The following is a 20,872-nucleotide window of genomic DNA, read 5'->3' as shown; positions in this document are numbered from 1 at the left end:
AGAAGCCCATGTGGAGGGGAACGAAGGCCCCCAACCAACAGCCATATCAACCTTCAGACACATGACTAAATAAACCTTCAGATAACTACAGCTTCCAACTTTCAAGTCCTCTAGGCCCCAGACATTGGGAAGTAGAGACACATCTTCCACACTATGTTCTTTCTAAATTTCTGACCAACAGAATCCATGATCATAAAATGGTTGTTTCATGCCACTAAGTTCTGGGGTAATTTATTATGGCACCAAATACTGGAACAGATATCTTACATGAAAGATATCAGGTCTCATGACAATATAGGCAGTATAATTCCATTTACAGAAAAATATCAATCCAAACTGCAAATGTATGTGCAAATATAGAAAAATATATGCATGTTACTATAAATATGTATGCATATGTTTTCGTATATGCCTAAGCATAAAGACAATTGTCTAAGAGAGACACACAGTGTGTGGCAAATGCTGCCTCAAGAGATGGGAAAAAGAATAGGACAAGGAAAGAAAGACTTGAAATTCACTCTCTGTATATCTAGATTGTTTGCATTTTATGCCACTAGCGCCTAATTTAAAGGACAAGGGAAGAGGAAGGGAAGAAAGCACAAAAGGAGGAAGGGTAAACAAACAGCTTTGTCTAGAACTGAAAATCTAGCTAAATCTGTGAATATATAAAACATAGATTTTTTTTTTTTAAAAAAGCATAGGTCAGATTCAGGAAAAAAGACTGAGCCTTGATAAAGAATTGGAATCTAAATACTACCACTTATAAGCTATATAAATTTGGATAATTCATTCAAATTTCCTGACTATAAAATGAGGATAATACTGTATTTTTGGGGCTGCTGAAAGGATAAAATAAGATGCAGATTGTAGTCCTAAATATAATGCTTAAAATATACAATGTTTTCAATAAAGGGGAAAGTTTTCTTTACCTTTCTGCTTGAAAAAATGGAAAAAAAAGGACACTCAAGTGAGCAAAAATATAGAAGAGGCAATTCAGGTGTCAGAGACAACATACAGATCTATCTAAATAAAACTTGAAGCTAATTTAAGGTGTACTCAGAGGTTATAAAGGAAAAACCTGAGCTGATCATATGCAAATATGTACATATCATTGTAACTGATCCTTTGTTCCCATGCAACTCAGATACACTCAACCATGGTACCCAGTTGTGCTATGCAAGGTGCAATTGTTAGTGCCGCAGGGTGTTGAGCACCTGGCTTTCTTGATTTAAAAAATATATAATTTCTTCTCCTCTTACATACAAATCAGTACTTAGAGGCAATTCCTTGGTTTCTGACCACCTAGCAATAATACAGCAAATTTCAAATCTAGGTGTTGTGAAAGAGACATAGTCCAAGGGGAGAAGAATGCACTTGAAAACCCATTAGAAACATGTGCAGAGTGTCCTTTGAAGGCTCAGCTCCCCACCCCCTATTCTGCCCTGAGTGTAAGACCTTATTCCAAAAGGTTGAATAAAAAGGGAAGATAGACTAATGATTAAAAAAAAAAAAAAATCAGATACAGCCTTGCCCCGATAGCCCACCCATCATACTTTCAAATAAGCTGATCACTTACAGTAGAGGTTATTTAGAACAAAGTGGAGCTCCAGAGTCCATTTATTTGAATGTATTTCCATTTCAATCACCCTGCTTCAGAAGTTGCCTCTCCTTCCCGTCACATAAGGTGAACAGATGTGATTTTAAGGACTTACTTCACGAACTCCTGCTCTGAAAAAAAACAGAGCTGTCTGCATAGAGAATTTCTTTTTTTACCCCATTAGGAGCACAAGATTCAAAAATTAGTTCATTTCTGATCCTACCCTTGTGAGGGCATCATATTATTGAAGTTTCCTTTCAATACCCTTAGTCATAGGTTCTTAGATGAGTGAGTTTTCCTCTACTCTGAGCATAAATAGATTAAAAAGATCTGTTCAGGTGAGGAAGCAGAGATCAAGAAGACTTTCTGAAACTTTTCATTTCATTTGGCATAATCACTGGTATACAAAGGCATCATCTAACATGAATGGAACATCAGTTGATGTTCCTTTTCCAGAAGATGGGAAAGGACGGATGGATCTGAAGAGAACCAACTACACAGTTTTTTGGGCAAAAGGTGCTTTTGTGACAAACAGCTCTTTATTTCAAATGATTAGCTGAGACCACGTGGGTGTCTCCCCAACACTAAATCTGGATAGAAATATGGTACATTATGATATTATGTACATTATGGTACATTTAGCCATGTGTTTATATTCCTAGTGTATTATGAAAACAATATAAACATTGAAAAGCAAGATATAACAAAAGAAACACCATAAATTTCTACCTTTTCTAAGACTAAGGAAAAATAATAGCATTACTAACCAATATGCCATTTTTGAGCACTAGAAATACCCAGGATACTCTGAGAGAGACAGGACTCCTACTCTCCCTAATGGGAAGATGAAAGTTACATATATACAAAAAGGCTATAAAAATATAAGAATGTTCTGAATAACTGAAAAATAAATGAGGTGCATGTGTGAAGACAAGGGGTATATGGGAATTCTCTGCACCTTCCAATCAATTTTGCTGTGAATCTAAAAGTGCTATTAAAAAAAAAAAACTCTATTTAATTGGTAAAGAGACCATGATAGATAAATAGATAGGAAGTCATCTAAAATGACGTGTCAAAATCAGGCAAAGTCACAGAAAATGTCTTAGAAGAGGTAGACTTTGGTGGACCTGGCTCAGTTAAGTGTCAGACTCTTGGTTTTGACTCAGGTTATGATCCCAGTTTAGACCCCCCCCAAGAAGGGCTCCCCACTCTGCAGGGAGTGTGCTTAAAGATTCTCCCCCTCTGCCCCTTACACTCACTCCACACCCTTTCTCTCAAATAAATAAATAAATCTTGAAAAGAAAAAAAAAAGGAAGAAGAGGTAGACCTAGATTTGGTACTTGAGAGAGGGTGGAATTGGGACAAACTTAGTGAAAGCAGAGAACTACAATGAGCAGAGGCCAGGAGCCCAAATGTTTGGACTTCACAGAAACCATCCTCATTCTATCAAAAGGAACATGTTGGAAGGTACTCGGATATAAATCTGAAGTCTTTAGAAATAAATCTAGAAGGTAAGGTCCTTGTTTTAAAATTAAAACATCAATCATTCTTACTAATTTATGCTATAACATGCCTACTCAATAGGGTCAAAACGCAGAACTAATTAATGATTAAGGTTGAAGCTCTTAGAGTCAAGGCATATGATTTCAGAAAATTTGGTAGTGGCCTTGCATCATGTTCACCTTTGACACCAGGTCACTTGGCCAGCCTGAGAAATTTCTAGCACTACAGTGTTGGAAATATTTAACAAACCAACTTCTATTCAGCCAGATTAAGAAAGCAAGGTAGTTTCTCAGGGAAAAAAAAACGTCCGGAAGCCTGTAGAAATTTTTTTCAGAGGAAGGAGTTCAAGAGGAGAAGTGCCAAGAGCAACTGAAGTAAACAAAAAAAAAAAAAAAAAAAAAACCCTCATGCAATGGTAATTTGAAAGGTAGGAGGGAGGTTTGTGAATTTAATTATGATAACACCAGTTTGTCAGGAAAGCTAAACTCAACAAGAAAGTCCTTAATCATTAACACTGTCATCCCAGAAAAGTGCCTTCTCGCAACTGCCTGTTTGATAGATTCTGGATGACAAAGACAGCCTGCAGACAAGGACCTGTCAATCCTGCTGCACAGAACATCAGAGAACCCCCCTGGAGTGTGTGTGTGTCTGTGTGTGTGCGCGCGCGCGTATTTGTTTCCCCTTTTGCTCTTCACCCTTTGTCCTTGAAAATTCTTGCCTCTTGTTCTCTAAAACAAACCGGCAATGCCTACTCTGCTTCTTTGCACTTTTTCCTCCTAGTACCTTCTGCTTGGTTTTTTCCCTGAAGGTTTTACTCATCTTCACTGTCTGCTTCCAAAGGCGACCATGTTATTGAAAACCATTCTCAAGCCACGGTGTGTTTCCAGCATGCCCCTCCACCCCAACCTTCATCTAATCTCAGAATAGAAGCTTCTAAACAAGTTGCATAGGTTGAGAGGTAGTTAGAGGCCACCCCCTGGCCCAGATACCCACAGCTAGGACCTGTGCCAATGAAGAGGTCAGACTTTAATTGGTCTCTTGTTGACTACTGCCCCTTTTCCCCTCTTTGCCAGCCGAGGAACATGGCAGGTAGTTCACCAAGACACACAGAGTCATTCACCTCTACAGGCTTGTATTCCTCTCCTCTAAATCAACAGCCTTTTCTTGTTCCCTCCTCAGTTTTCCCGGCATACAGTCTTTAAAAATAACCTAGTGACTGAGCATTTAAATTGAGAACATTTTACTAATATCAGAGCTAAGTTATCTAGATGGGGTAGTGTTAGGGAGAGAACTGAAAGATCACAAGTACCAAAAGAGGTGAAAAAAAGTTCTATGTCACCCAAGAGTCAGAACAACAAAATGAGATTGAAAGAAAGTAAATATATGCTCTACTGTAAGGGAAGAACTCCTAAACAAGAGTGGAGACGGCAGGATGGCTTCTGCGGGGAATGGCAAGAGAGGCAGCAGCAGGGTCATTAAAGTCGAACTCACAAAGTGCCTGAAATAAACTGGAAGTAACATTCTATTCTAAGAGCTCAGTTTGGTCAGGGCCCAATTTGGTTAGCACATGGTAACAGCAGATTTCCCAATGTGGACATCTGTCAGTCTCAGATTTTGAGAAGGGGGAAAACTGCTATTCATTTTTTGTACATTTTTTGATGCCTATTTTAAATACAGTTTTATTTAAGACATTGCATTTTCCACTTACAATACAGTGCTTACAAAGAATGTACAAGATGAAGAATCCCTAAAATTCAGAAGGGGTAAAATCTGGCTTGCTTGCTGCCATCTCCCAGATATGCATTTCTATGATAGAGTCTTCATTTATTACAGAATCACAGGTCTCTGCTCCTCTGCTTTATTTGAACTCCTAAGACAACTGAAGTTAATCATATTATGCTTTGTCCCATCTTTGCATGATATATATACCATTTTTATTGTTAATGATTTATACTTACTTCTTTTAAGATTTCATTTATTTGAGAGAGAAAGAGAGGGAGAAAGAGAGAGAGAAAGACAGCATGAGCAGGGAGAGGAGCAGAGGGAGAAGCAGACTCCCCATGGGGAAGGTAGCACCCAATGGGACTTCATCCCAGGACCTCGGGATCACTATCTGAGCTGAAGGCAGACCCTTAACTGACTGAGCCACCCAGGTGCCCCTGATGATTTGTATTTCTTACCTCCCTAACTAGCTAGTCAATTCTTTAAGGACAGAGGATACTTTGTTCCTCAAAACAATTAGCACTGCACCTTTGACATTGTAGCCAATCATGAACATGTCCAAAAATCACTATCATTAAATGTTAGTATAAATGGAAATGAGTACAAATCATTGTTTATGTATCAGAGAATGTGATAAGAAATTGGTCTAATCTTCAGAGCATTGTAATACTTAATATTTCCCCCATTTTATAGAAGAGGTTGAGGTTTAGAGAAATAAGGCTAAAAAACTTAACAGTTAACGAGTCACAGAGCTAGAACTAAAACCCACCTAATGCACTGTTCTGGCTCCAAAAGTCAGAGAATCCAATACCTTTATTATTTTGTAGCACATAGTAACAGCTAACATTTTTGGAAATCAGGCAATAGTCATTGAGCTAAGTGCTTAAGATACATTAGCTAGCTTACGATTTAAGCACTATTACCACATGAACTACAGCCATTTATAGATGAGGAAGCCAACACAGAGAGACAATCAAAGAACAAGAATGTAGAGCTAGTAAGGAGCAAAGCTGGGATTTGTCTTGTCTCATTCATGGGCACCATGCTCTTTATCACTTTGAAATACCATTCAGATAAAAGAACTTAAAATTCAAGAAGAAAATCTAGGTTATCAAACACCTAGCCCCATGCCATTTCCACCACAGCATAATTTGTTGATTCAGTAATTACTTAGAAGTGATTTTCCACTGAGTCTTGTTTAACATCTGTTGCTGAGTCCTTAAAAACTTGACCCAACCTTGTCAAGATAATTCAACACTGCTGATGTACTCTGTTTAAATTCCAACATACCAACATTAAAAGTGATCTTTGGTGAGGAAAATACGTAACACTACTGCCCAAACACCCCTTATAGATATTGGTGGTGAGCCAGAGTGAAGGTATCCCTGATGTCTGGGGCGGGCATTTGCACAGGAGGCAGAACAGAAAAAGTGCAAACTGCAGTCAAATGCTCTACCACTGAGCTATACCCCTGAGAATGTGAAAACTAAAGTGTTGCATATGAAGGTTCTGGTTCACAAGCTAAAGCCATGGTTCCAAAAAAACAAAACAAAACAAAACAAAAAAAACTATTTTCCAATTTTTTTTTTTGCCATTTACTGATCTACATCATTAATTGGTATTTAATCCTCATAGAGAAATTTTAAAGGTAATATACTGTAGAAAGGGATACCACTGAGCATCAACACTCAAGCCACACACTCCTTGAGGGCAAGCATCCCACCTCCTCTCTCTTCTGGTACAATAGCAAACACATGGGAAATGTTTGATCAGTAAAAGCTGAATTTAACCAAATCTTTCTGAAGTCCTAACCTGAACTGTACCACTGGCTAACCAGGCAACAAATCACTTTAGGAGACTCAGCAGAGGTGATAGGCCTAGAGGCCTGGGATATAGGAAGACACTTCTTCAAGTTATGCAAGAACATGACAAATCTACTGAGCCCTAGCAATGGCTATAGCCTGAATAAATAATATAGCTTATATACACACTTTCATGATAATTTTTCTTCAACATAATATATATGCAAAGGTGAATAAGATTCAACTAAATTCATAGTTGCTTTTTGTAATTGTGAATTTTTTCATCATAGAGTATGGTACTATGTGGAGAATCTATGAAATTTTATGGTATTTTTAAGAGATCCTCACATAGAAAATGTCTGGATATACTGGATCAGAGGCCATTTACGGTTCCTTTGTATTCCAAGTTTTTTTTTTTTTTTTGTAAGCCTCTACTCCCAACACGGGGCTTGAGCCATGACCCCAAGATCAAGAATCACATTCTGCTGACCTGCACCAGCCAGGTGACCCCCTATTCCAAGCTTTTATGATTCTTTGGCTTGAAGCAGAAACAGAGAACTAGGCAATGCTTTTCAAAATGTGTGTGCTTCATTCTTAGTCACTGCGTTTGGTGATCACAATTCCCAGTTCACCAATGAAAAGTTAGGAACTTAGTATTTCCATATCTGTTTTTATAATGTTTTCTGAACATTTTCTGAATTGAAAAGATAATTATTATCTTTTAGTTGGGTATCTTTGTCTTCTTCTAAGAAAGACGCAATGAGGTTTTCAATGGTGGGTGTAAATTTCTCAGTTCCATCTCTCCTTATATCCCTGTACACCTTATTTGCTCTTCACACACAAACCACTGTTGTTGTTTCCTGAGCTTGCCACACACCTTCACATTATGCTGTTCCATTAGCTGGGGGAGACCTTTAACCAGTCTTCAGACATATCCCACTTCTCTGGATCATTTTCATCTTGGACCATCACTATTAGCTACTCCTTCCTACCATACAGTGGTTGTGTGCCTATCCCAGGTCTTTTACTCTGCCTGATGTTATAGTTCATTGTTTGTATGGCTCTGCACTCTCATGGCCTGGAAGCTACTTGAGTTAATCATGATTATTCCTCATTTATCTTCTTTCCCCTAGACAGCCTAGCTAAGGTGATCTCTAAGTGCTCATTAAACGCCCTGAATGAATGAAATGATACATGAAGTAACCACCAAAGAAGGCAAATATCCTTGATTATGAAAAACTACACTTGAATTTAAAAAGTTTAAACTTGTTTCCAACTTGTATCTGACATGGTTTAACATGAGTTTAAATTTTTTAAAAATCTTACCCTCCTACTCCTGATTACCTGATGTTCTTTACACTTTATCAAAAGGCAAGTGAAAGGAAATAAATTCTTTCTGCAGTTTCCTGGCCCTGCTTCTATACTCTACAGAAAGAATTAATAAACCAACATTATTCCTGGAACTGGGTTGATATAAATTGATGGTTCTAGTACCCAAACCAAGATGTGGTGGTAGGATAAGACTGTGAGAGCATAAATTTTTGTTAAAGGGAGAAACTACATTAATTCTATCACCACATATAACAAACCTAAAATTAAAAAAAAATAGAAAGGAGAAAATTACATTTCCTTTGTAGAAGTGAGTAGACAAGGGAAGAAAAAAATACATTTGTTTCTTTAAGTTACTTCTAAACCAAGTTGAAAAAATTAGAATGTACGTGTAAGAATGAAGACATTTGGTAAAACAGAGAATATTACATAGAGTTTGCTCTCGTGGCAAAACTGTTTCTTCTAGAAACTGAAGAAGGACAATATACCATTAAGCGCGGGAGCCAGGACAAAGAGCTGACAACTGCTAACATGAACAGATTACTTCATCCTGGTCAGGTACTGTGCTAAGCTCTTTACTAGCTTATAATATTTTATCCTTACAATAGCCCTCTGAACTGTGAATTGAGTGCTGTTATTATCTCCATTTTTCAGATGAGGTTTAATAAGATTAGGCTGCCCAAGATGATGGAGTTAGTAAGCAATGAGACCAGGATTCAGACCCAGGGAAGTGTGATTTCAAAGTCTTAACCACTTCCTAGTCCTAGTATAGTTTGAGAATAGGAAGTCCAGAATATAATCTGAATTTTGTCTCTGGGCTAGATTTAGAACATAGCCAGACTTTCAACAAACCCAGGCTAAGGGTAAGATTTTTCAGTTTGATAGTCCAACATCAACAAAGATGCAGAGGTCAGAAAATAAGAGGTATCCCCAGAAGACCCAGGGAGATAAGAGCACAGTATCTATGGAGACAGTGGGATGGTAAAGTTCCCCAGGGGGAGGGGAAGAGGGGGACCAAATCTGACCTACCACATATTTTGTACAGCCAGTGACTGAAGAATGGTTTTTACATTTGTAAGTGATTGAAAAATACTTCTAAAAGAATATCAGGATTAAAAAAAAAAAAAGAATATCAGGATAAGTGAAAATGATATGAAATGCACAAACTTTGAATAAAATTTCAGTGTTCATTAATAAGGTTTTACTGGAACACAGTCATGCTCGTTCATTTTGTATTGTCTGTAGATACTTTCAGAACTGAGTAGTTACAATACAGACTGTGAAAAGCCTAAACTGTTTACTGACTTGTCTTTTTTAGAAAAGGCTTACTGATTCCTGATCTAGAAAAGTAATAGAGGAATGTATGTAAGTGACAGGCAGTTTCCAAAATGACTGATCAATCATAATTTGAAAGGTACTGGATCCAAAACTCTAAAGGATTTTGAGACATAAAGTGACATAATCAGGACCCCAGGTGTTTAAGATTTAAGACATTTTCAGATGTCTTCTGTGATGATCGATCACTTATTATAAGGTCACAAAGGGAAGCAGGACAGCAAGGCAACTGCCTCAGGAGCAGTATAGTCATTCTGGATCCTAGGGTTTCCAACTTCCAAAGAAAACAGTTCATCTACTCCTGGACTTTCCATGACCTCAGACAAGCCACCAGCCCTGGGCACTCACAGCATTCATTTCCCCAAGAGAAACTATCTGGTTGGATTGATGCCTTATTCTACAAGGTGCCTGGCTAGCTTCCTGTATGTTTTGCCTTTCCATGGCTGCCCTTGACTGAGACTATTCCTTGACTCAGACAAAAGCAGGAAAGCAGTTTCTGAGGTGCTCAACACTCAAAGCAGAAACTCCAACAACTACACAAGAACTGTCCTAAAAGCCTGGTTCATTTTATCTACTGCTTTAACCACTTATCTTTCCTGCAGCACTCTGTGCCTTTTACTGCAATTGCATTTGTTCTTTTTGGAAAGAAGGAAGGAAGGAAGAAGTGGGGGGAGAGGGAGGAAAGTGGAGGAAGTGAAGGAGGGAGGAATGGGGGGAAGGAGGAAAGGAAACTGAGAGAGAAATGCCCTTAATAGTATTCTCTCTCCATTAGTGATGACAAGTCAGTCATTTATCCTCTTTTAAAGATCTTTGTGTCATACTTAGTTTGAATAAAATAGCAAAAGATTATCTGTATAACTAGCTCAGCAAATCCTAACAGTTTTCAAATCTGAGTTCTCAAAAGGCTTTTGTCCTCTCTTCTGAAGCATTTAAACTATTTGAACAGAATAGCCAAAACCATTTTGCTGAGAAACTGTATGGATGGAGAAAACCTGAGTTCTAATCTTCACTCTATCGCCACTAGCTAGGAGATCTTAAGAAAACCAAAACTCTTTGGAGCCTCATATTGGTCAAATATGAAATATAAATAATATTACTTCTGAGACATATCTCACAGCTGGCTCAAGAGATCAAATGGGAAGGTAACACATTTCAAGCTTCAGAAATTGTCAAATATAGGATACATAGGAATGAAGAATATAAACATTAGTATGCAGAACAAACATTATAGGGCTATAGAACAATAAGCCATCATGCCAGGCCAAATTGGTAAGGGGTTGCTTTGTGAACAATTTAGAATTTCATCAGGATCTTAAAGAAAGAGAAAACAATTCAGGCTGGAAGAGTGGAAAAAAGCACAGAAGCCAAAATGCCTGAGGTATGTTTAAGGAACAGTGAGTAACGAGCATGGCTGGAGCAGATGAAGTATGTTAGCAAAGTCCTCTCTCTTTCATTCTCTTAAAAAAAAAAAAAAAAAGTAAAAGGGGCACCTAGGTAGCTCAGTTGGTTGAGTGTCCAACTCTTGATTTTGGCTCAGGTCATGATCTCAGGGTTGTGAGATGGAGCCCTGAGTCCAGTTGAGTTCCATGCTGGGAATGGAGTCTGTTTGGGATTCTCTATCTCCCTCTCCCTCTGCCCCTCTGCCTCTCTCTAAAAAAAAGAAATGTGTTAGCAAAGTTGAGGGTGATGAATGTGGAAAAGGTAAACTGAAGCCAAGCTTTTCGAGTCCTTGAATAACAGGGTTAGAAGTTTGGAGTTTACTTAGGAGACAAGGAGAGATACTTTTAGCTAATGATATGACGAAAGCATGCAGGATAGATGGGAGAGAGAATAGAGAGCAGAGAAAATCTATTAGAAGCTATGGATACATAGCTTGGCTATGAAGCTATGGCTCTCAGCCATCCAGAAATGAGAAAAGAGTCTACTGAAGCTATGGCCATTGGCTACCATGAAAGACTTAGCAAATGATGAGAATGCTATCGTTGGAAATGGTGAAGTCATAAATGGGAGCCATCCTAGAAGAAATCAACTCAGTTTTTAAAGGGATGACATTTGGGGCTTGAAAATACTCTACTATTAATCACAATATCACATAGAAAACGCTTTGAGAAGGGAATGAGGATGAAAGGGGTTTAGAGCCCCAGAGAAAAACAGGAGGTAACCATTCCCCCAGACTTACCAACTGACCAGGTTTGCCAAAAAAGCCATGAAGGAGGCTTACAACAATGCAGCCAGAAGGGAGGTAGCTCCTCAGGGAGCCTGAATAATGGAAAAAGAAATGTAGAACTGTCATGTTGGGACCCCTGAGAGTCTAAACCTGACCTTCTCTAGAGATACCCCACATAGAGGGAAGCCACAACATAAAGCCAAATTTTTTTGAACTAGGCAAATGGGGAACCAAATGCTAAGGAAGGCTGATTTATATTTAAACACAATATTTTTATTACTTTTTCTAGATATTTGACACCAATCCTCATTTTAAACTAGACAAAGCAGCATAATTTTTTTCTTTCAAAATGATTGACACTCAAAAGGTAATACCCTTTAAATTCCTCCAATTAAAGCAAATTTAATTTTAAGTTTAATTAAAGGAAACTTTAATTAGAAAGAAGATTAAATTTTAATTAAATTTCTCTAAAATCTTCATACCGGCCTTTACAGCTAATATTTCTGTCAGAAACCAAATCCCTTCTTAATATTCTTAAATTCTATTCTAGCATTTTCCTTCGTATTAAAACAGCATCTCACCAGCTGAACCTGCCACTGTGAAAATTACTCCCATCTTAAAATACTGGAAATGCAACTGAGGAACAAAAGTCTCCCTGGGCAGAGAAGGGAAAACAACAGATTCTATTATTGATGAGATTTTTATTTTCAATCTCTTCCAGTTCTTTCTGAGGCGATTAGGTATGGTGGGCCTGCTGTGAGCCAGTTGTACTGAGTCCACAGCATCAACAAATATTTATGGAACACCTACTGTGTGCGTGGCCCTGCACTAAGTTCGCTGTCTAACAGGGAAATATTGTTAAAATACTAGTTCAGGCAGAGGTCTCAGCCAACAGATCCTGGACCAGCTTTGCCTCCTGGATTCTCTGGTTACCTCTCCTTTTCCAGAGACAGGAAGAGAAACATCATCTGACACCTGATTAGTGCAAGATCCTTGCACTGCCCCACTCTGCTCTAAGCCTGCCACAGGACACTAGCAGGAAGAACCCTGGATTAAGAGACAAAAGTCAGATTCCAGACCTATACTGTTGTTAGACTGTTATATCATCTTTAAGGAAAACCTAAACTCTCCATTCTCACATTCTTCACCTATAAAATGGGATAATAAAACTTCTCATGCCTACTTCTCAAAGATGTCAAAAGGATCAAAGGACAAAAAAAAAAAAAAAAAAGCTTCTGAAAACTACAAATGCTGCATATTCCTACAGATAACTACCCCCTATTGCCCCAGTGCACATCCTTATTACATTCTTCCCAGGACCCATGCCCTGCTGCTCTCTATCAGTCCTTACCCAAGCTCAGCCTGTACTTTAACTCCTCCCAGAAGCCCCACTGAACAAAGCCCCCTTAAAAAGAAACATTCTCTTGCTTAGATACTCATTTATATATGAGTATATATATTAGATACTTCATTTATATATGAATCCTGGCCTAGACTGCTTTATATTTAGAGATGCTGCTATAGAGCAGAGCCCTCCCTCTGTTTTGACATACATGAAGCAAGCTTCAAGATCCCAAGCATCAGACTGAAATTAAAATAAAATGAGAATCAACAATTTCATTAAAAGAAGGTTACCTTTAGTTTGTCTGATAGGAAGCAAATCTCCTCTTTGCAGGTTACTAGATTAAGTTTCCAATCACTGTGAACAGGGCTGTGCTGAGCTCTATAGTCACTATTATACTTATCATGTACCCCATTTCCTTGAGTAGCGAACATGTTCAAGGGCCTATGCTGCATGCTATAGAAAAACTTAATTTTTTCTGTTATCATCCCCTAACAACCCATCTCCCTGGCTGATCAGGGTACCTTTTGGCCCTGTACCTTGAAAGCTCTCCTAAATCTACTTACCCAGTCTCCAAAATTTCCACCAAACCTAAGCTCCTCCAAGAAGCCTATCTGACTCCCCAGACCTTCCTTCTGAATTCCTAGATCCCTAGGATTCAGTAACACACAGTAAAGCCTTTGATGGAGGGCCTGACTCCTTGCTATACCCAGAGTCTCAGGCCTGTCTCTTCACCTGCCTCAAGTAGCCACAAGGTCAGATCTTTGTTTTTTTGTTTGTTTTTGTTTTTTTTAAGATTTTATTGATTTATCTGACAGAGAGAGAGATCACAAGTAGGCAGAAAGGCAGGCAGAGAGAGAGGAGGAAGCAGGCTCCCTGCTGAGCAGAGAGCCCGATGCGGGGCTCGATCCCAGGACCCTGAGATCATGACCTGAGCCGAAGGCAGAGGCTTAACCCACTGAGCCACCCAGGCACCCTCAGATCTATGTTTTATGCTCCTTTGGTAGCATCTGCAGTGCTCAGGCCAATTCTACAGACATAGGAGATAACCAAGACTTACTCATTAACTGTTTTTTAAAAAGGAGTAGAAGCCCCATTCTAATTCATAAGTACAGGGTACATCAGAGATATACTATTTCTCACAAAGCAGCAGAGACAATGAATATTTGAGGAGCAAACAAGAGAGGGACGATCAGAAACAGGAGATGGAGGTAAGGTGCTTATATCAGTGGGCCTGGCACAGGGTAAAGATGAGAATGTTGAGATGGGCTTTTCTTAGGGGGCTGAGAGGCCCTCAATGTGAGAGAGAAGTCAGGGCAAAGGACTCAGAGACAATTGCGTTTCGTGGCCAGCTCTGGGCCTGGGGTGATCCATACTGTTCAACTGTAAAATGGGTACAGTGTAATTCCCGTGTTCCTACTTTGAGGACTTTTGTGAGATCTCATTATTTACTGTTTGTAAAGGGCTTTGAACTCTCCAGATGAAAGACACCATGAGCAGTTCAAAGGATGACTCCAGACCATTATTAGCTGTAGTTAGCCTCAAAGTGAGAGGAATGACATGACCATTTTCAGTGCACCTGTCAGCTCGGCCTTTTTTTTTTTTATCATTTGCAGGATTTTTGTGGCTAAATTAAAATTGCTCTTCATTACTTTTTCCCCTGGCAATTAAAAAAAGATCAAAATGGGACTTGTAACAAGGAGGTTGAATGCTAATTTTTGTTCCCTATAGAAAGGCAAAACATACATTTCAGGAATCCTTTCCTCTTTACATTTACAGTCTGCAAGAATTTTAGGGGAAATGGGAGTTTCCTCTTCTGCCTCAGAAAAACTAGGGCTAAAAGAACCAAGGGGAGAAGAACACTTTCAGGTGTTGATTTTTCCTTCTTCATACTAGTTACCAAACTTCCGTACCGCCAATGACAGAACCCCCCCTTTTTTTAAGTTGAACCTCTGAATAGAATCTTTGCTCTCATTATCAAAATGCTGCCAGCAATGAATTCAAACATTTTCTCTCCTCCTCTTTTTCCTTCCCACACCTCCTTCCTTAACTAGCAGAGTCATCAGAAGGTGAGTTTCTCAGGGATCCAATGGAACATGGTGATTTCTTTTCCTGTTCTGGCAGAAGATTTCTTTGGGGTCCCTTCTCCAACAAGGGTTATTGCCTATGGGTCATGTTCACCTCATGCCGAGGTCCCCATATGCCTCTGGTTTTCTTTCTTGCCTTTTCCTTGACCTTTTTGCTTCTAGGAATATCTTAACTGAGAATTGGTTTGCTCCAATTTTTTTTCTTTCTAGCTTTATTGAAGTATACTTATAAATAAAAGTTATATATATTATACAGGTGTACAATGTGATGTTTTAGTATATGCATACATTGTAAGGTAAGCATCATGATCAAGCTAATTAACATACCCATCATCTGACAGTTATGATTTTTGTAAGTCCTTGGTGAGAGTATTTCATATCAACTGTCTTAGCAAATTTCAAATATATAATGCAGTATTAACTACAGTCATCATGCTATACATTAGCTATCCAGAACTTATTCATCTTACATAACTGAACCTTTATATCCTTTGACCTACATCTCCCCAACTCCCCCATCTCCCAGCCCATTCGACTCCCTGTTTTTGTCTGACTTTCTTAGATTCCACAATAAGCAAGACCCGCAATAGCTGCCTTTCTGTGCCAGTTTAATTCACTAAGCATAATGTCCTCCATGTTCATCAATATTTTCATAAAGAGCAGGATTTCCTTCTTTTTTTTAAGATTGAATATTTATGTGTGTGTGTGTGTGTGTGTGTGTGTGTGTATCACATTTCCTTTATCCATTCATCCTCAATAGACACTTAGGTGGTTTGTGTATCATGGCCATTGTGAATAATGCTGCAATGAACATGGGAATACAGCTGTCTCTTCAAGATACTACCTTCATCTCCTTCATTTATATACTAAGAAGTGGGACTATGGGATCATATAGTAAATTAGGAAATCTTTTTTTTTTTTTTTTGTAGCTCCATTTTTAATTTTTTGAAAAACCTCCATATTCTTGTCCTATGATCTTGGAGAATTAGGGCTAACCTTACTCACTGTCCTTGTTTTCCTCTAGTACTCCCCCTTTCTCTTTTACATACAAAAGACAATTCTCCAAAATGGATATGCACGTTGGAGTTACTGAAAAAGATTAGGAAAAAGCAAGTGTCAACTGTTGCTTCTTCATTTTACATTAATCATCACAGGTAGCCTAAGAATTTAGATTTTTGAATAATGTTTGAAGATGACAAGTCTAACCTAGAACAAGGAGTTGAGAATGAGTTGGCTAGAAAATAAACTTTTAAACTGAAATGCTTTCTGTTTTTCCTGCCAAAGCTGGCAGATGTGAGAGCTCTACATAACATGGTATCTTCACAACAGCAGCTACCAACAAAAGGAGGGGAGATAACCCACCCACATGAGCTTCTAAGGCAAAAATCCACTTTGCCCCCATCCAGGAGAGTTGTAGGATCCTAAACTGTGCTGTGGGCATATTAGAAACTTTCCTGGTCCCCCTGCAAGTCTTCTGTCCATATTCAGGTATTCACAAGTATTCTGTACGGGGCTTTTCATTAGAAGGCAATGCCTGTGTATCACAGGAATGTTCAATCTAAAATATCTTGAACGTGTGTTTTATGAGTCCACTCTTTTCATAATGTGTTTCTCCGAGGGGTGCTGGGTGGCTCAGCTGGTTGAGAGTCCAATTCTTGATTTCAGTTCAGGTCATGATCTCAGGGTCGTGAGATCAAGCCCCACGTCAGGCTCTGCACTCAGTATGGAGTCTGTTTGTCCCTTTCCCTTTGCTCCTCCCCCAGCTCTTGCACTCTCTCTCATATAAATAAAATCCTTAAAAAAAAATTTCTCCAAGAACACAAGTTTCTCTTTTCAATAACTGCTGCTCATTTTCTGTTGTTGCTGGGGTTATATAAACTAAAACCAAAGACATCCATTTCAATAGTAATTCCTTGAGATATAATAATTTAACAGCAATGACAATAGCAACAACAAAAAAACCCTGAATGTTCAGAAATAGAAGCAATGACATGGAACTTTTTTAAAAAACTCCACAACACTTAAAAAAAAAAAAAAAAGATTCCACATTTTTATATCTTTACTCCCTTTCGCAGAGTCCTATTTCCAAGAGAATCTCTACCTGTATCTTCTTCCTTACACACAAACACACATAGTACCCTCTCTGCTCTCATACCTCACTCTGCTCTCATACCTTATGTACACATAAACATGGTACTTCTCATTAACTTCACTTCCAAAGATTGCTCATTATTTTCAAATGTCCTCAGGCTTCTTTTGTTCCTTTACAAAACCCCATATTCATCTCTAACTTATCATCCATCACCAAACATTTGAATAAAAACATGAAAAAAATTACTCAACCATTATATCAAGCACTGGGGCGGGAGATAGGTGACCCATATTCTGATCCCAGCTTTGCAAATAATTAGTTTTGTGACCCTGAATAAATCATTTACTCTCACTAAGTCTAATTTCTTTATCAGTGACATATGGAATATAACTGTCCTTCCTATTTTATAAGACTGTTATGGAAAATAACTAAGAACTGAATATACATCTGAAGCTGAATGTTTATTATTGCCCATATCTACCTTATATCACTGTCTCTGGCATCCTTTCTGAGAGGTGTCTCTGATGATCACCATCTCACCTATTTAAAATTTATCCTTTCATTCATCCAGCATACATTTATGATATACCAACTATATACCAGGCCTAAGAGCTCACACACTCAAGGAGAAGGCAGAGATCTTGGCAGAATTGTACCCCTGTGTGAGGGGTGCCGAACATGCTGGGGAACACCTCTTCCAGTCTCTGAAAGCACAGCAAGACTTGAGGCAGCTCTTCTATGTATATAGGGAGTAGACACATGTCTTATTTTGTTTTTCCATCTTAACTCGCTCAGCATTCATTCCTTTTTCCCAATAGGATCTCCTTTTAAAAAATCTACTCTTTCCACAATGGGCCAAGAAGCAGACTCAAACTTATGTTAACTGGGTGCTCCTTCCCTGAGACAGAAACTTGTTCATGATGATGGAAGAGATTTTAAATAGTAGGAATTCACTGATTATAGCCACAGTCCCTGACCCAGCTCTCCCTGCTAGGAGACTGTATCAGTCATTACCGTTTCTGCTCCTCCAGAACTGGCTTAGTTCCTGTCTTCTTCCAAGACTGGTTCTTGGCCTTCTCTGTGAGTTAGCTGTATCCTTCCATTAAATTTCATTCTTGCTTTAGTTAGCCAAGTTGCCTGTGCAACAAAAAAAAACCAGTAATCAAACTAAAAAATTTTTTTAAAATTTAAAAAAAAAAAGAACAATAATGTGCCCATAAACTATATGCAGTGTGTTTTTGTGAAAATGTCTGAAACACATAGGCCTACCTAAGGGCTCAATCCATATCCATTCATTCAACCACTGAACATAAACTATGCATCAGGCACTGTACCCACATGCAGCTCACAGTAGAGCAGGAAGGGTGGACAGATAACAGGTAATGAAAAGTATAACATGTGGCAAAGAAAGCCAAGGTCCTTCTAAAAGAAGTGTGAAGGCAACCTGGAGCTAAAGGAGTTCTTTCTACAAAGAAGTTATACTTTACCTTAAACACAGGAAATGAGGAAGACATTCTGCTAGGTAGAAGTTGGGGATGGCATTCCACAGGGAAAGAATAATCTGTTCTCCTGGGAGAAGACCATGCATACAGGCCACTGCCTCTCTATCTCATAAGTCACCAGGGTACAGGGTAATTAGGGCTATAAAGAAGCCAGGAAGCTGAATGCTAGCTCTGGTCCTACAGCTAACTCACTATGAAAATGCCTTTTTAAGGCATTTCGTTTTTTAAAATGCCTGTTTCCTTGTCTGTGAAATGAAGGTAGAAGGATACATAATATGGGGGCACCTGGGTGGTTCAGTCCATTAAGCGTCTGTCTTTGGCTCAGGTCATGATCCCGGGGTTCTGGGATGGAGCCTGCATGGGTTTCCCTGCTCACTGGGAAGTCTGCTTCTCTGTTTCTCTGCCCTTCCCCTCACACGTTTCCTCCATTCACACATGATGTCTCTCTCTCACTAATAAATAAAACATCTTTTTAAAAAGGATATTTAATGGGTGGCTCAGTCATTAAGCATCTGTCTTTGGCTCAGGTCATTGGGATCCAGGTTGCATCAGGCTCCCTGCTCAGCAGGAAGCCTGCTTCTCCCTCTCCCACTCCCCCTGCTTGTGCTCCCTGTCTTGCTGTCTCTCTGTCAAATATATAAATAAAATCTTTTTAAAGAAAAGGATATATAATATTGAAAGTTTCTAATATTCTATGATTTCATGTATATTTATGTCTACGATAAATAGATGAATAAAGGATGGAACATGAACCTCATCTAAAAGGATCACCCATCCTATCTCCTCAGTCTTCTCTCGCTGCTCTCCCCACAGGATGGGGCAGTGTGGATGGAGACTACTTTGGAAGGTAATAAAAAGGCAGGAAGGCTCAGGTGGATGGGGCGGTGTGTGGAAGGCAGAAAATTGCCTAAAATGCAACTAATTTTTATTCTATTAAAAACTAACTCAACATCGTATCCATTTTCCTCTTTCCAGTTACTTAACACAGCACCTCCTTCATGCAATGTTGACCACATTGTGGTGTCCCTATGTTTCTCTTCTGTTTTTCTCACTAATAGTTTTAATAGCAGAAAACAAATGTAAGGCCCTGTCCAAAAATTGTTAGAGTCAGTGATTTAATATAAATGATGTGACCCCACGGGATAAATTACTTACCAAAAATCCCACCTACCGGTATGGAGAGGAATTCCCTGAAAAGCAGGACTTATGGGCCAAGAAAGCTACCAGTGGAGATGTGCATTTTCTCAGTCCACAGTTCTTTACCCCACCTGACATCTCCCTCCTCTGAAGGACTAAGAAGGTCTGTGCAAAGGGCAGCCTAAGGCTGGGAGATAAGCACACCCCTGGGAGGGCAGCCCTGTGACTAGTGAAGGCAGTGGTCTGAAAAGAAACCGCCCTGGGAAAATCGGTACTCCTAAGACTTCCAAGAAACAAGAAATCTCTACAAACATTTCCTCTATGATAAAATTTTTTTTTAAGATTTTATTTATTTATTTGACAGGCAGAGATCACAAGCAGGCAGAGAGAGAGGAGGAAGCAGGCTCCCTGCTGAGCAGAGAGCCCAATGTGGGGCTTGATCCCAGGACCCTGAGATCATGACCTGAGCCGAAGGCAGCGGCTTAACCCACTGAGCAACCCAGGTGCCCCTCTACGATAAATTTTAAGCGCAAGCTAGGAACAGCTTCTGTCCCTATATAAAATTAGCTGAAAGGGCAACGGATATGAGGAAAATTTGTTGACATCCGTTGGTTCATCACCTCTGCGATTACAGGGTGCAGTTCAAAACTGGAGTACACGGAAGTCGAAGAAGGACTGGAGAGAGGCAGGCTCTGCCGACCTGGGGATAGTGGTTTCAGGAGCGCGGAACTCACCCAAAACGCTTGCTTGTGGAGGACCCGCGGAAAAACACAGCCACTTCTCGCGACAACTGGAGGGCGCCCAGGAGGCAGGAAGTGGGCACCAAGACGCATGCGCCCAGAGGGTTTCAGCCCTACGTGCCCTCTCAGGGCGCCTGCGCATTGGAAGATGGCTCCCACGGAGGACAGGCTGGCGGACTGTGCCCTCTGAGGTCCCCGAGCTGGTGAGGAGGCTCCTTACCTGCCGGGTCCAGCTCCGGTGTAAGTCAGTTGTCCCATTATTTCACAGGCTCTTGCAGCAATAGCTGTATATTGTCCCTGAGCGTGAGGGAAAAAAAAAAAAAACAGATCTCAAATCCAAGGTGAGAGCTCAATCCCTAAGAGGAGGTTACGGTAACATCAGTCCTACTAAGGAAACCCCTCTGGTAAGACCCTGCAGGGAGCCAGACTTACCCAGGTCCCCCGACAGTGCCTCCCTCTCCAGGTGACAGAGCACCCTCAGGGCTGGGGAGCAGGATCTAGGGTGTATGAATTGCAG

The 20,872-nt window shown here is 39.6% G+C and overlaps 1 long non-coding RNA gene across 1 annotated transcript in view; it reads right to left on the bottom strand.

Annotated features, from left to right (window-relative positions):
• Positions 1-20,387, bottom strand: part of LOC122902915 — a 45,534-nt gene extending 25,147 nt beyond the window's left edge. Inside the window, exons 1-2 of the long non-coding RNA XR_006383889.1 lie at positions 20,350-20,387; positions 17,991-18,113 (exon numbers count right to left, since the gene is read on the bottom strand). This is a non-coding gene — a long non-coding RNA (uncharacterized LOC122902915). The remainder of the gene's footprint in view (positions 1-17,990; positions 18,114-20,349) is intronic.
• Between the last annotated feature and the right edge of the window lie 485 nt (positions 20,388-20,872).

Source organism: Neovison vison, chromosome 3, assembly GCF_020171115.1.
Source record: "Neovison vison isolate M4711 chromosome 3, ASM_NN_V1, whole genome shotgun sequence".
NCBI lineage: Eukaryota > Metazoa > Chordata > Mammalia > Carnivora > Mustelidae > Neogale > Neogale vison.
Note: the sequence above shows the minus strand (reverse complement) of the source record. Positions and strands in the feature narration are given on the sequence as shown.